General features: G+C 59.8%; 1 protein-coding gene across 10 annotated transcripts in view; it reads right to left on the bottom strand.

Moving 5' to 3' along the window:
* The window catches only part of LOC144369124 (mitotic spindle assembly checkpoint protein MAD1-like), a 278,411-nt gene that overhangs the window by 15,495 nt on the left and 251,531 nt on the right, over positions 1-11,385 (bottom strand). For 4 of the 10 annotated variants that reach the window (XM_078028188.1, XM_078028187.1, XM_078028204.1 and 1 more), the window contains 4 exons: positions 10,509-11,282; positions 9,159-9,436; positions 7,397-7,924; positions 1,325-7,216 (listed from right to left, as the gene is read on the bottom strand). The exons of 1 other annotated variant lie outside the window; for it this stretch is intronic. The gene's annotated coding sequence lies outside the window, so the exon portion shown is untranslated. Of the gene's footprint in view, positions 1-1,324; positions 7,217-7,396; positions 7,925-9,158; positions 9,437-10,508; positions 11,283-11,385 lie in introns of those variants that run through there. 5 more of the 10 variants (XM_078028190.1, XM_078028192.1, XM_078028189.1 and 2 more) reach the window with 4 other exon arrangements.

The raw sequence follows: 11,385 nt of genomic DNA, 5'->3' as shown, positions 1-11,385 counted from the left end.
GAGTCTTTTCATCAGCATGGAGTAGCCAGGGACCTGCCACAGGTCAGGCTGTCAGCACAGGACATGACAAGGGGCTGAGGCCACTTCCCAGGACTAGGACAACGGGCAGACCTGTGTTCAGGTGGGTCGCAGTCTTCGCGACACTGTGACCTCAGCTTGCGATCCCAGTGTGAAGGGTGCGTGTGTTCTGGACACCTAAGGAGACACGTGGGAGAATTTGTGGCAGAGTTATTGGACATCATGGAGGTGTGGACATGGGTGACCACACACGGCTGCCCGAGACATTCTGTCTCCAACAGTCTCCTTCGACAGAGAGCTACCCCCGCAGCGTCGGGCCTCTCAGTCCCGGTGAGTGGCAGCCGCAGGCTGCAGGGAGGGGCGAGCCTCATGACGACCCCTTCCCTTCAGAATCCAGGGTCGGTTATCAAACATTGCTCCCGATGAGAGCTCCTCCTCCCCAGCCTTGTGCAGGAACCTGAAGACTCGCAAATCTATTTTTAAATATTCAAAAGGCGCTGTTATCTACCTAAGTAGATGGGCTGAAGCGCCAGGAGCCCTTGCTGAACAATTAAAACTCGCTCAGCGGGGGTTACAGGTTGAATTGTGCCCCCCCCAATTCTTAGGCTGAGTTCCCGACCCCCAGGCCCTGCTGGGTGTAGGGTCATGTAGAGGAGATTAGTTTAGGCGAGGTCATGTGGACTAGGGTGGCCCCCACCAGTCGGCGTGGAGCCCTTATCAGAAGAGGAGACCAGGACCCAGGCTCACGGAGGGACGGCCCTGGGGTTCAGGGTGAGCCCCTGTCTGTGGCTGAGGAGAGAGGCCCAGGGATGAAGCACCCCCCACATCCTGGACTTGGCCTCCAGGTGGTAGGAAGCAAACTGTACTGCCCAGGCCGCCCCCCAGTGTGCCAGGGCAGCGGGGTCAGGGGCACTGGCCTCGGGTGGAGGGAAAACACGTCCCACAAACACACTGCGCCCTGTTGGCACGAACCTGGCTTCTCCCAGAGAGATTGGCAGAAAGAGCACTGAGCCCCCATCCAGGGTGAGCCCCCAGAGGCCCTGGCCCGACCCTCTCTGCTCCACCTGTTGATTTAGGAGTTGGGGCATCACTCACCCGAGTTCTGCCCGCAGCCTCATCTTGGCATTTTGACCAATGCCAACTCCGGGGTGTACCTGGGCAGCCCACTCCACCCCAAGTCCTGGAGGCCATGATGAAATCACTACACACAGCCCAGGGACCACCCAGAGAAGAGGGTTCTGAAAAGTGGGAAAAGAGAGGAATTGACCATCCGTCACTTGGAGAATCAGGCACCGAGGCGATCGCGTCCATTCCAAGGATCATTGTTTCAACTGACCGTGTGTTTCCAGCCCTCAAACAGGGAGGCCGGAGAGGCCAGCAGGGAGACCGGGCAGCCCGGCCTGATGGGTGGCACCCCACAGTGTCTCTGACTACAGAAGCAGCGCGCAGGCTCACAGGAGACGGGCGGGTGCTGGGAAGTCCATCCACCCTCACGGAGATGAGCTTAGGGCACTAGTGCAGGACGGTGAGCTAGATGTGCTGTGGGGAGGTCTCTCTGCCAGGAAGAGGAGGAAGGAGCCGGTTGACGGAATCAGCTTCTCACTTCTGCCCTTGGTTTAAGGGATGCTGCTCTGACCCTGTTCCCACCCAAAGCTTGGTTTGCCTCTAGGTTCATGTCAGCGGGAGAGATCCCCAGAAGGGGAGTCACCAATCTCAGGCCAGTCGCTCAGCGGGAAGACTGCCCTGCTCCCGGAGAGCAGCAGTGCCCAGGAGGGCCCCCCACTGACCCAGGCTAGAGCAAGGTAACAGTAGACCGGAGAGTTTCCCACTCGTCTCTGAAAGTAGTCACACCTGGGCAGCTGCCAAGGGCCAGAGCTGGGGATCGGCTCAGGACGCCTCCAGTCCTCGTCTGTACCTCTGGAGGTCATCTGAAGGGTCTGTGCACTTGACAGCCCATTCACTGGCCTGTGCTAGCCCTTCAGCTGCAGCCTGGTCAGTGCCCACCTGGACCCAGCCCTGGGAAGAGACCCCTTGGCCCCCGTGCTGTCCAGAGCTGTGTGTAAGCGCGATCCGGGTGAACAGAAACGCGTTTCCTCTCTCCACTGGCTCCTCTCCTCTTTGCCAGGAGACAGACTTTGCTCTCCGCAGGCAAATGCATTTGGCTCCTGAGTAAAGACGGGAGATTCCAGGTGTTTCCAGGCATGTGGGCACCCCCGACAATGGCCCCATTCACTGCCGTTGCGGCCTCTTGCCTGGCTCCACGTCCTTGGTCACACATGGTGGGGATCGAGTCTCTCTGCTCTTTGTCCAACAGCAGGTTTCTGCTGAGCTTCCAGAAACCAACCCTGGTTGTGAGACTCAAAAGAGGCTGGGCACAGGGGACGGTCAGCCTGGCCAGAGCTCCAGGTGCTTTCAAAGGAGCAGGTTTTCCTCCAGGAGGCCACCGTCCATTAGAAGGAAAGATGGGCAGGTGTCATTCATATAGCCAGGGGCACGGCCAGCTCAGTGGTCTCCTGAGGCAGCCTCCAGGGACACCACTATGTCCACACGGTTTCTCATGCCCATGATTTTGGGCCAGGATAAAACACAGTGTCTGAGACAGACCTGGGCCTTGTGTGACCTGGATTTATGTTCCAGCCCTGCCACTTGCTGCAGTGTGACCTCACGGTGTCCTTGAGCATATAAACTCACAGCTTCCCATCAGGTTGAGGGACAAATGAGACGCATAGCCCACAGATGTCTCCAGTGGCCCCGCCACACACAGCCCTTGGTACACCAGATCCCACTCACTGAGGACCTCACCCACTGGGGACCTCCTCTGGACTGGGCCCTGTTCTAGGTGCTGTGGTCACTGCAGTGAATAAGAGACCAACATCCCTCCAGCAGTGGTCAGCAGCACCCATCATTCCTCAGGTCAAAGGCCTGAGGATCATCTGCTGTCCCTTCGTCCTGGAACCAGGGCTGACTAGTCATTTGGGGAACATTAGGTAAGACCTGCAGACAATTTTTGTTGTCATAACTGGGGAGGAAAGGATGCTACTGGTTGGGAAAGGGTAGATGCCAGGGTTTCTAAACAGCCCACAGGGCACAGGACAGACCCCCACGACAGAGATCCAGCCCCGAGTGTGGACAGTGCCGAGGCTGAGAGCCCTGCCTACTCCAGACCATCAACACAACCACAGGTCACCTCCAGCATGTACCCCAGCCCCACAACTCATCCCCAAACCATAGTCACCACCATCATTACTGTCACCACCATCACTATCACCATTGTCATCATCACCAACATCACTGTCACCACCGTCATCATTACCACCACCACCATCATCATCACTGTCACCACCAGCATCACCATCATCATCTTATCACCATAAACATCACCGCCATCATCACTGTCAGCATCGTCATCATCACCATCATCATCACCATCACCACCATCATCATCACTGTCATCATCAGCATCACCATCACTATCATCACCATCATTGCCATCAATGTCACCACCATCATCACTGTCACCACCATCATCATCACCACCATCACCACAACCATCATTACCACTACCACCATCATCATTACTGTCACCACCAGCATCACCATCATCACCATTATCACCATAAACATCACCGCCATCATCAGTGTCACCACCGTCATCATCACCATCACCACCATCATCATCACTGTCACCACCAGCATCATCACTGTCACTACCAGCATTACCATCATCACCTTACCACCATAAACATCACCACCATCATCACTGTCACCATCACCACCATCACCACCATCATCATCACTGTCACCACCAGCATCATCACTGTCACCACCAGCATCACCATCATCACCTTACCACCATAAACATCACCGCCATCATCACTATCACCATCACCACCATCACCACCATCATCATCACCACCACCACCAGCATCATCACTGTCACCACCAGCATCACCATCATCACCTTACCACCATAAACATCACCGCCATCATCACTATCACCATCACCACCATCACCACCATCATCATCACCACCACCACCAGCATCATCACTGTCACCACCAGCATCACCATCATCACCTTATCACCATAAACATCACCGCCATCATCACTATCACCATCACCACCATCATCATTACCATCACCACCAGCATCATCACTGTCACCACCAGCATCACCATAAACATCCCACCATCAACACCATGTCTCAAGGGGTGACCCTGCCCCAGACTCTGGGCTGGGTACTGCTTGAGTCAGCTTTTTTGCTGCTGGGACTAGGAGACCCGACCAGCCCAGCTGCAGAGGAGGAACAGTTCATTTGAGGGCTCATGGTTTCCGCGACCTCAATCCACGGATAGCAGGCTCCATTCCTCGGGGCTCCAGGTGAGGCTGCACATCATGGCAGAAGAGTGTGGTGGAGAGGAGTGGCTCCCATGGTGACCAGGACACAAGCAGAGAGGGGACCCACTCACCAGATAAAAGTCAGACACCCCCCAGCCGCAGCCCAGTGCCCGCCTCCTCCAGCCACACCCGCCAGCCTTCGGCGACCACTCAGCTCATCCCTGTCGGGGATGAGGTCACCGACTGGGGCAAGGCTCCCACAGCCCAGTGATGTCTCCTGAACCTTCTTGCGTTGTGTCACCCGTGAGCTTGGGAGGACACCTCAGATCCAAACCATAACAGGTGCTTTCCACACATCCCCCCATCGCATGTAACTCCCCCACACCCGGCCACACACACACACACACACATACACACACGCACACGCGCACACACACGCACACACACGCACATGCACACGCAAACACGCACACACACGCACACGCACATAAACATGCACACGCACGCACACGCACATAACACACGCACACACGCACACACACGCACACACACATGCATACTTGCACATGCACACGCACACGCGCACACGCACACACACGCACCCCTCTGTGAGGAGGACATTGCTGCCCTGACTGCACAACCCACGTCCCACCAGCTCCGAGTGAACCTGCCTAAACTCTGCAATAGGCTTCCTGGCCGTCAGAGGACCTGTGGGACCTGAGGGTGAGTCACTGGCCTCCTGTCCCCCAGCTTGCCTCCCTGTACGTGGGGACATAATGGCCGTCAGAGGACCCGTGGGACCTGAGGGTGAGTCACTGGCCTCCCTGTCCCCCAGCTTCCCCCCCTGTACGTGGGGACATAATGGCACCAGCTTCGCTGATTCGGAAGGACCCCATGAGTGGGCCCATGAAGCAACTGGAGTAGAACCCGGCAGAGTGAGTCCTGGACACGGGTCAGCCAGGCCCTGGGCTGGTTTTAACGAGGACACTGAGGCCTTCGGGGGCGAGCACCTCCCTCTGGGTCCTCTGGGAAGGGCTCGGCCCCCGCCCACCACTGCACAAGGCGCGGCTGCCCTCAGGACAGGAGACGCTCGTCTTCCGAACAACCAAGACCTGGCTCCCGGCTCTTGTTCCAGGCGACCTCAGAGAGGAGGATGTCCTTCTGGTTTCTGTCCATGCTCTAGAAGCGGCAGACGCCCTACGCGAGGCTCCTGTGATCCCCACGGCTTGACCTTTCGGGAACCCCATCCTCCTCTCCAGCCTGCCGAGGCCATGTCCAGGAAATGTGAGACTTCTCGCCACCCCTCCCCGCCCGCCTCCCGGCCAGTATCCTAATCACCGCCCCCCGGCCAGCTTGCTGCTTGCCCAGCGAGTGTGGTCTACGCGGTCTACGAGACCAGCCTTCCAAGAGCAGCCACCGAGGCTCTGGTGGCATTTGCTCCTCTGTAAATCAGCCTGTCTGCAGGCTGGGAAGTGCTCTGAAGTAGTTCAGATTAAAGTTCTGATTACAGTGGAGAGGCAGTGCAGCCAGGGCCTGGGCGGCCGAGGGAGATGGAGAGAGAGAAAGCCATTATCCCCCATCGAGGGGGTCCCCGGCCCTGAGGAGGGAGGGAGCCCGAAGTCTGTCCTCCACCCTGGAGGCAGGGGCTGGCCTCGGAGGTGCTCAGAAACCTCCGGCACAGAGCCCTGGGAACCGGCTGCAGGGAGACAGACTCCTGCCTCCCGCGGCCCTCCCACCCCCCAGAGCCCAGCATGGGCCGTCTCACCACGCTGGCCCTGGACCGCTCTTCCCTCCTCCCCCACATGCCTGTGGCCCTCAGCTGTGGCAGAGCCGCCCCCTCAGGAACCCTTCCCTGGACGGGGCAGCCAAGCGGCCACCTCTATATGGGCCTTTGTGTCCACTCACATCCTCCCGGGGATCACCCTGCTGGTTCCCTGGGGCATGCCATGCCTGTGTCCTGGACACAGCTCTGGGCATCTGGGGTCCCTGGAACACCCCAAAGAACCCCAGGAGAACAGCTGAGTCCTCGGTGCCTTCAAGCCCAGAGGTGGGGAGGCCAGAGCACTCCCTGGCCCTTTGGAGAAGCCCCAGGGACACAGCCATCCTCGGGGACTAAGCAGGAGGAGGAATGTGATGTCCCAGAATCTCAGGGACAGATGGGTGGGTCCTGCCCACCGCCCAGCTCTCCTCCTTCTCTCCTGCTTTGGGTCCTCCTCGCCTGGCGTGGGGTGATGGCCGCTCCCACCTGGATTCTTGGAATGGTCCCTGGTTTATTCTTAAATTCTTCCACAGGGCAAAGCCAGACACATTTGCCAAAACTGACCCTGAACCTGGCACCAGCTGGGCAGGGCCTCGTACTGTGGGTCACCCTGTGGGCTGTCCCAGCAGGCCCTGAGTTGAGAACTGCTGGCCACTTGTACCTGGGAGGGGACGGAACCCGCTGGGCCCTCCTCTTATCTGTCTGTGTGCCAGCCCCTGGCCAGCACCTGGCCACACGTCCCAAGGAGAAAGCTGCTAGAACCTCACTTTACAAAGTCCTCAGCCTGAGCCGCACTGGCCAAGCGGCCCTCCTGGCCTGGGCAGGCGCAAATGGTTCCAGAACTCAATTTGCACAAACCAGACCCTGAAGACCCCAGCTACGTCCAGCGCAGCATCAGCGTGGAGCGGAACCCAGAGCTGGACAGCAACGCCTGCCCTGCCCAGGGCCTCTGTCAACAGGGCGTGTGGCAAGAGGCGTCCCTAGCTGAGGGGAAGCCATGTCCCGTGGAGAACTGGCGTCATCTTCCAGACCTGTCACCTGACGGTGCCATATGGCGGGGGGAGGGGACGCTCCTTCTGCCAGTGGTGCTCCAGGTGACTCCTGTGCTTGGAAAAGATGAGCAGGGCTCCCAGAGTGTCCCAGACACAGCTGTCCACGCTGGCCAGTAGCCCAGAGACCGCAGATGGCCTCAGCAGCCACTGGAGGTGGGGACAGGGACACGTGGGCCATGGAGCCTCTCTTCCTCACCAAGGGCAGCTTCCGCTGTATCCTGTCATTCACCTTGAACTAAAGGCCGTGACGGGGGAAGCCCAGAGCGGCCCGTCCTGCATTTTCTGACGTCCTGCGGGCTCCCGGCTGGCTGAGGATGAAACCCTCCCAGGTGTCCCTGTGAGTTTCCAGGGCCACAGAAACCAGTGCCACAGACCAGGGGCTTGACCTCAGGAACTTCTCCTGTCCTAGCCTGGAGGGCAGAGGTCCAAGGCCAAGATGCAGGGGGAGGTCCATCTGGGGCCGTAGTGGCCTGGGCCCTGACAGTGGCCATGGCTGAAGTCCTTCTTCCCCAGTCGTCTGTGTCCAAATGTCCCTTTGTATTGGCACTTGTTCATGTGGGAGGAGGGCCACCCTCACGGGCCTGATGAGTTTCCCACAGAGGGGACTGGCTGACCTCTGTATGGTGTCCCCAGTAGGTCAGAGTCACAGGGACTTCCAGATGCGGAATCCCCGGGGGACACTGTCTCTTAGGGTCTGATCTGGAACCGCTTGGTCCCCAGTGTGGTGCTGCTGGAGGCCAGAACCTTCAGGGGGGACCTGGTGGGAGGAAGAAGGTCACAGGGGTCATGGGGCCCCAGCCTTGGCTAACACCGTCCAGCCACAGCACAGCCCGTGGGACGCCCAGCGGATGCCCCCAGAGCAGCTCAGAGGAGGGAGCTATCCCAGGACCTGGAGATCGGGACAGGCCAGCTGATGGGCTGGCGGGAGGGGCCAGGAGATACCCCCATTCCCCAGTGGCCAGGGAGCTGCATCCCAGAGTCCAGAATGCGTCCTGACCAGAGCCGCCATGGACGGACCTGTGAGGTCAGTTCCCCCTCAGGGCCACAAGCCACCCTCACGATGCTCACGGGGATCCAGCTTCCGTGACCCGGTGTTTGTCTGTCACACACAGATGCAAAATGAGCCCAGCGGAAAGATCCCCGGTGGTTAGACGGCAGCACCTGACGCTGTGCACTCCTTCTTCACTGATCCAAGAAGTATTCTGAGACCCTACTGCGTGCAGCCTAGCTCTGAGGGCTGAGGACGCTCATGATTTTAGGTCCTGGGAGCCCCCGATGTCCAGCACAAACAGCAGAGGCTGCACAGGGACAGCTTTACTTCTGCTGCCCAGGTTGTTTGGCAGCCTTGCTGCATTAAGTCCCAGGGGTGACCCTCCTTGCCTGCTGCTGCTCTGCTCGCCACAGTCTTGTCTCCCAAGAGAGCCTGTGGTTCAAGATGGCTGCTCTAGCTCGAGCCATTTCAGCTGCATCTAAGCCAGCATGAAGAAGGCACAAAGAAAGAATGTGTGCCTCTCCCTTAGAGTCACTTCCCGGGAGGTTCCACCCACAGGCACTAATGTTCCACAGGCTCTAACAGCCCTGGGGCCACATCAGCTGCAAGGGGAGCTGGCACCCAAGTCACCCCCTAACTAAGCAAAACCCCACGGGAGCAGGGCCAGCTCACATGGCCAGAGGGCAGCTCTCCACAGCCTGAGAGACACCCAGGCTCACAAGCCCCCACCCATGCTTGTTCCGAAGCATGGCAGGGTCCAAGTCCAGAGCTCACAGTGTCACCTCCCCATGACGAGAAAGGCGGGACAGGCAGTCACCTCCGTTCAGACCTCTCTCCTGTCCCGTCCTGTGATGTTAGGGGCAGCTGAAATGCCTCTCCAGGCCCTCTCCAGAGCCTCCTCTGAAACCTACCCCTCCCAGCGTCACTCAGGGCTTGTCTTGGCCAAAGCAGCACAGAGCCCCGTCAGCGTCCTGGGGCTGCTGCACCACATCACACCAACCTGTCGCCTTTGGACGGCACAGAGCCCTCCTCTGGTGCCTGGAGGCTGGAAGTCTGAAATCAAGGTGTCACAGGGCCATGCTCCCTCCAGACACTCCAGGAACGCGTCCCCTGCCTCTTCCAGCTCCTGAGGGTCCAGGCCTGGCGTTGCCTGTGGCCACCTCACTCTGTCTCCGCCTCCATCTTCTTGGCCTCTCCTCTGTGTCTGTGTCCCTTCTGTCTCTTTAAGGACACCCGCCATCCACTGTGCCCTCTGCTCACTTCCACCCAGACTCGGTTCTGCAGGGGAAGCAGGGGTGGAGACTCGGGGGAGCCGGAGGGACCCCCCACAGCAGGGCACATGGTGGTCTGAGCCGAGAGCAATGGAGAGCTCGCAGGAGCTGGGACACAGCTCTGACGAGGCCAGCCGGGGGCCGGCTAAGGCCCTGACGAACACAGTTAAGAGAAAGTTCTAGATGAGCCCAAACTGGGATTAAGCAGGAGGGGTCAGCTTGTCTCTGAGGGACACCGGGAGGAGCCACAGCCCATCAAGGCACTGCCCAGAGCCCTTCTCAGCCATGGCTACCAGCCCAGGTCATGTCCAGGGCCCTGACTCTGATGTGTCCCCATGACCTTGTGGCGTTGGTAGGAAGAGCCCGCACACCTGGTCCAGGTGTGTCTAGAACAGGTGAGGAGAGTCCCGCCACTCCATCCCTGCAGGAGCGCTCCGACCCAGGGCTTGGACAGGGCAGGCCTGGGAGCCTGCATTGCTCCCCCGTCCCTGAGAGAACCAAGCCGCTGGGCCCCAGAACGACACCAGGAGAGGACTGCGGAGGGCAGTGAGCACGCGGAGCCTGCTGGGAAGGTGCTGGGCTCGCCCTCTGGCCCCGGCCCTGGGCCGCAGGGTCGGAGGGCAGCCGGGTTCCAGGGCCCTCCACCGACCACCCTTGTCCAGCGCCCACCAGAGGCCCCGGGCCTGAGTCTCCTGGGTGGACCTTGCCCTGTCGGTCCTCCAACCCATATGGAGTCGTCCCTCCAGGTTGCCAGGAAGACCCTCAGACTGGAGCAGGGGTGCAGGAACCTCCTCCAAGCCCCGCGGTTGTCCTGGGCAGGCACCTCCCGCCCCGCGTGCTGACTGACGGCCCCATGTGTTTTCTTTACAGTGGGGCCGTGTCCAACCACCAAGTACACAGTGCTATTTCAATGATAATCACAGGCTCCCGAGCCTGCGCAAGCTCCACTATCAGCGGGTGCCTGGGCCACCTGGCAGGGGAGGACGCGGCCCCCCACCTTGGGGCACCTCACAGGGCATCCCTGCAAAACAGACTGTGACTCTGTAGGCCCACCGGATCCTCACGGACAGTCGACTCACAGCCCTGCCTGTGACCCGTGGCAGTGGGGGACTCGCAGCCGACGATCCAACAGCTCCCCGCAGCCTGTGTGCCAAGCCAAGCTGGTGGCCAGGGTGGATGGCCGGGGCCTGCCTGCACCTCCCTGTGTCTCCTCAGCCACAAAGCAGATGAGAAAACAGCCTGCAGACTGCGCGCAGGACCCAGCGAGGTCCAGGGAGACGAAGAGCCCGACAGCAGTACCCAAAGCACAGGGCAGGGTCCTCCGGTGGCTGTGACCAGCCAGGTGGCCCTGTCAGTGCCTGCACTGGGCGGGTGGGGGGTCTGAAAACAGCGAAGCTCCGCCCTGCATCCTGGGGGGCCTCTGACGTCCAGGGCCAGCAGGGCCGGCTCCCCTGAGAGCTCTGGGCAGGACCCTTCCCGCCCTGTCCATGGGCCTCACTGCAGCCCCTGCCCTCGTCTCTATACCGCCTTCTCCCTCTGCGCCCCTTCCTCTCTCTTAAAGGGGCACCAGTCGCTGGATTAGGGCCCCTCTCATCCAGTGTGACCCCCCTTCCTAAGGACGTTTGCAAAGACACAGAGTAGCCAGCAAACTCAGGTGTCCAAGAAACGCCTCCAGAGTCCTCCTCCAGGTCCCGGCAGTGATGCTGGGCAGGCAGAGGTGGTGGCTGCCATGGTGCGTGGAATGGGGCTTTCTGTTACTTGCCAGCCTCCCGGTGTCACCTGGGCGCAGGTTTGAGAGCCTCTATCCAGGCCATCTCAACAGCTCATGGCCAGGTTTCTGACTCCTTTGTCACCTAAAAGCATAGCTCTGCTCTTCCCCTGCTCCATCACTTCCCACAGCTCCCTACTGCCTGTACCAGCCACTAGCATTAGCTCTCCCTGCTTCTCTGGACACTG

Source organism: Ictidomys tridecemlineatus, chromosome 12, assembly GCF_052094955.1.
Source record: "Ictidomys tridecemlineatus isolate mIctTri1 chromosome 12, mIctTri1.hap1, whole genome shotgun sequence".
NCBI classification, from domain to species: Eukaryota; Metazoa; Chordata; class Mammalia; order Rodentia; family Sciuridae; genus Ictidomys; species Ictidomys tridecemlineatus.
This window is presented reverse-complemented; position numbering and strand designations above follow the sequence as displayed.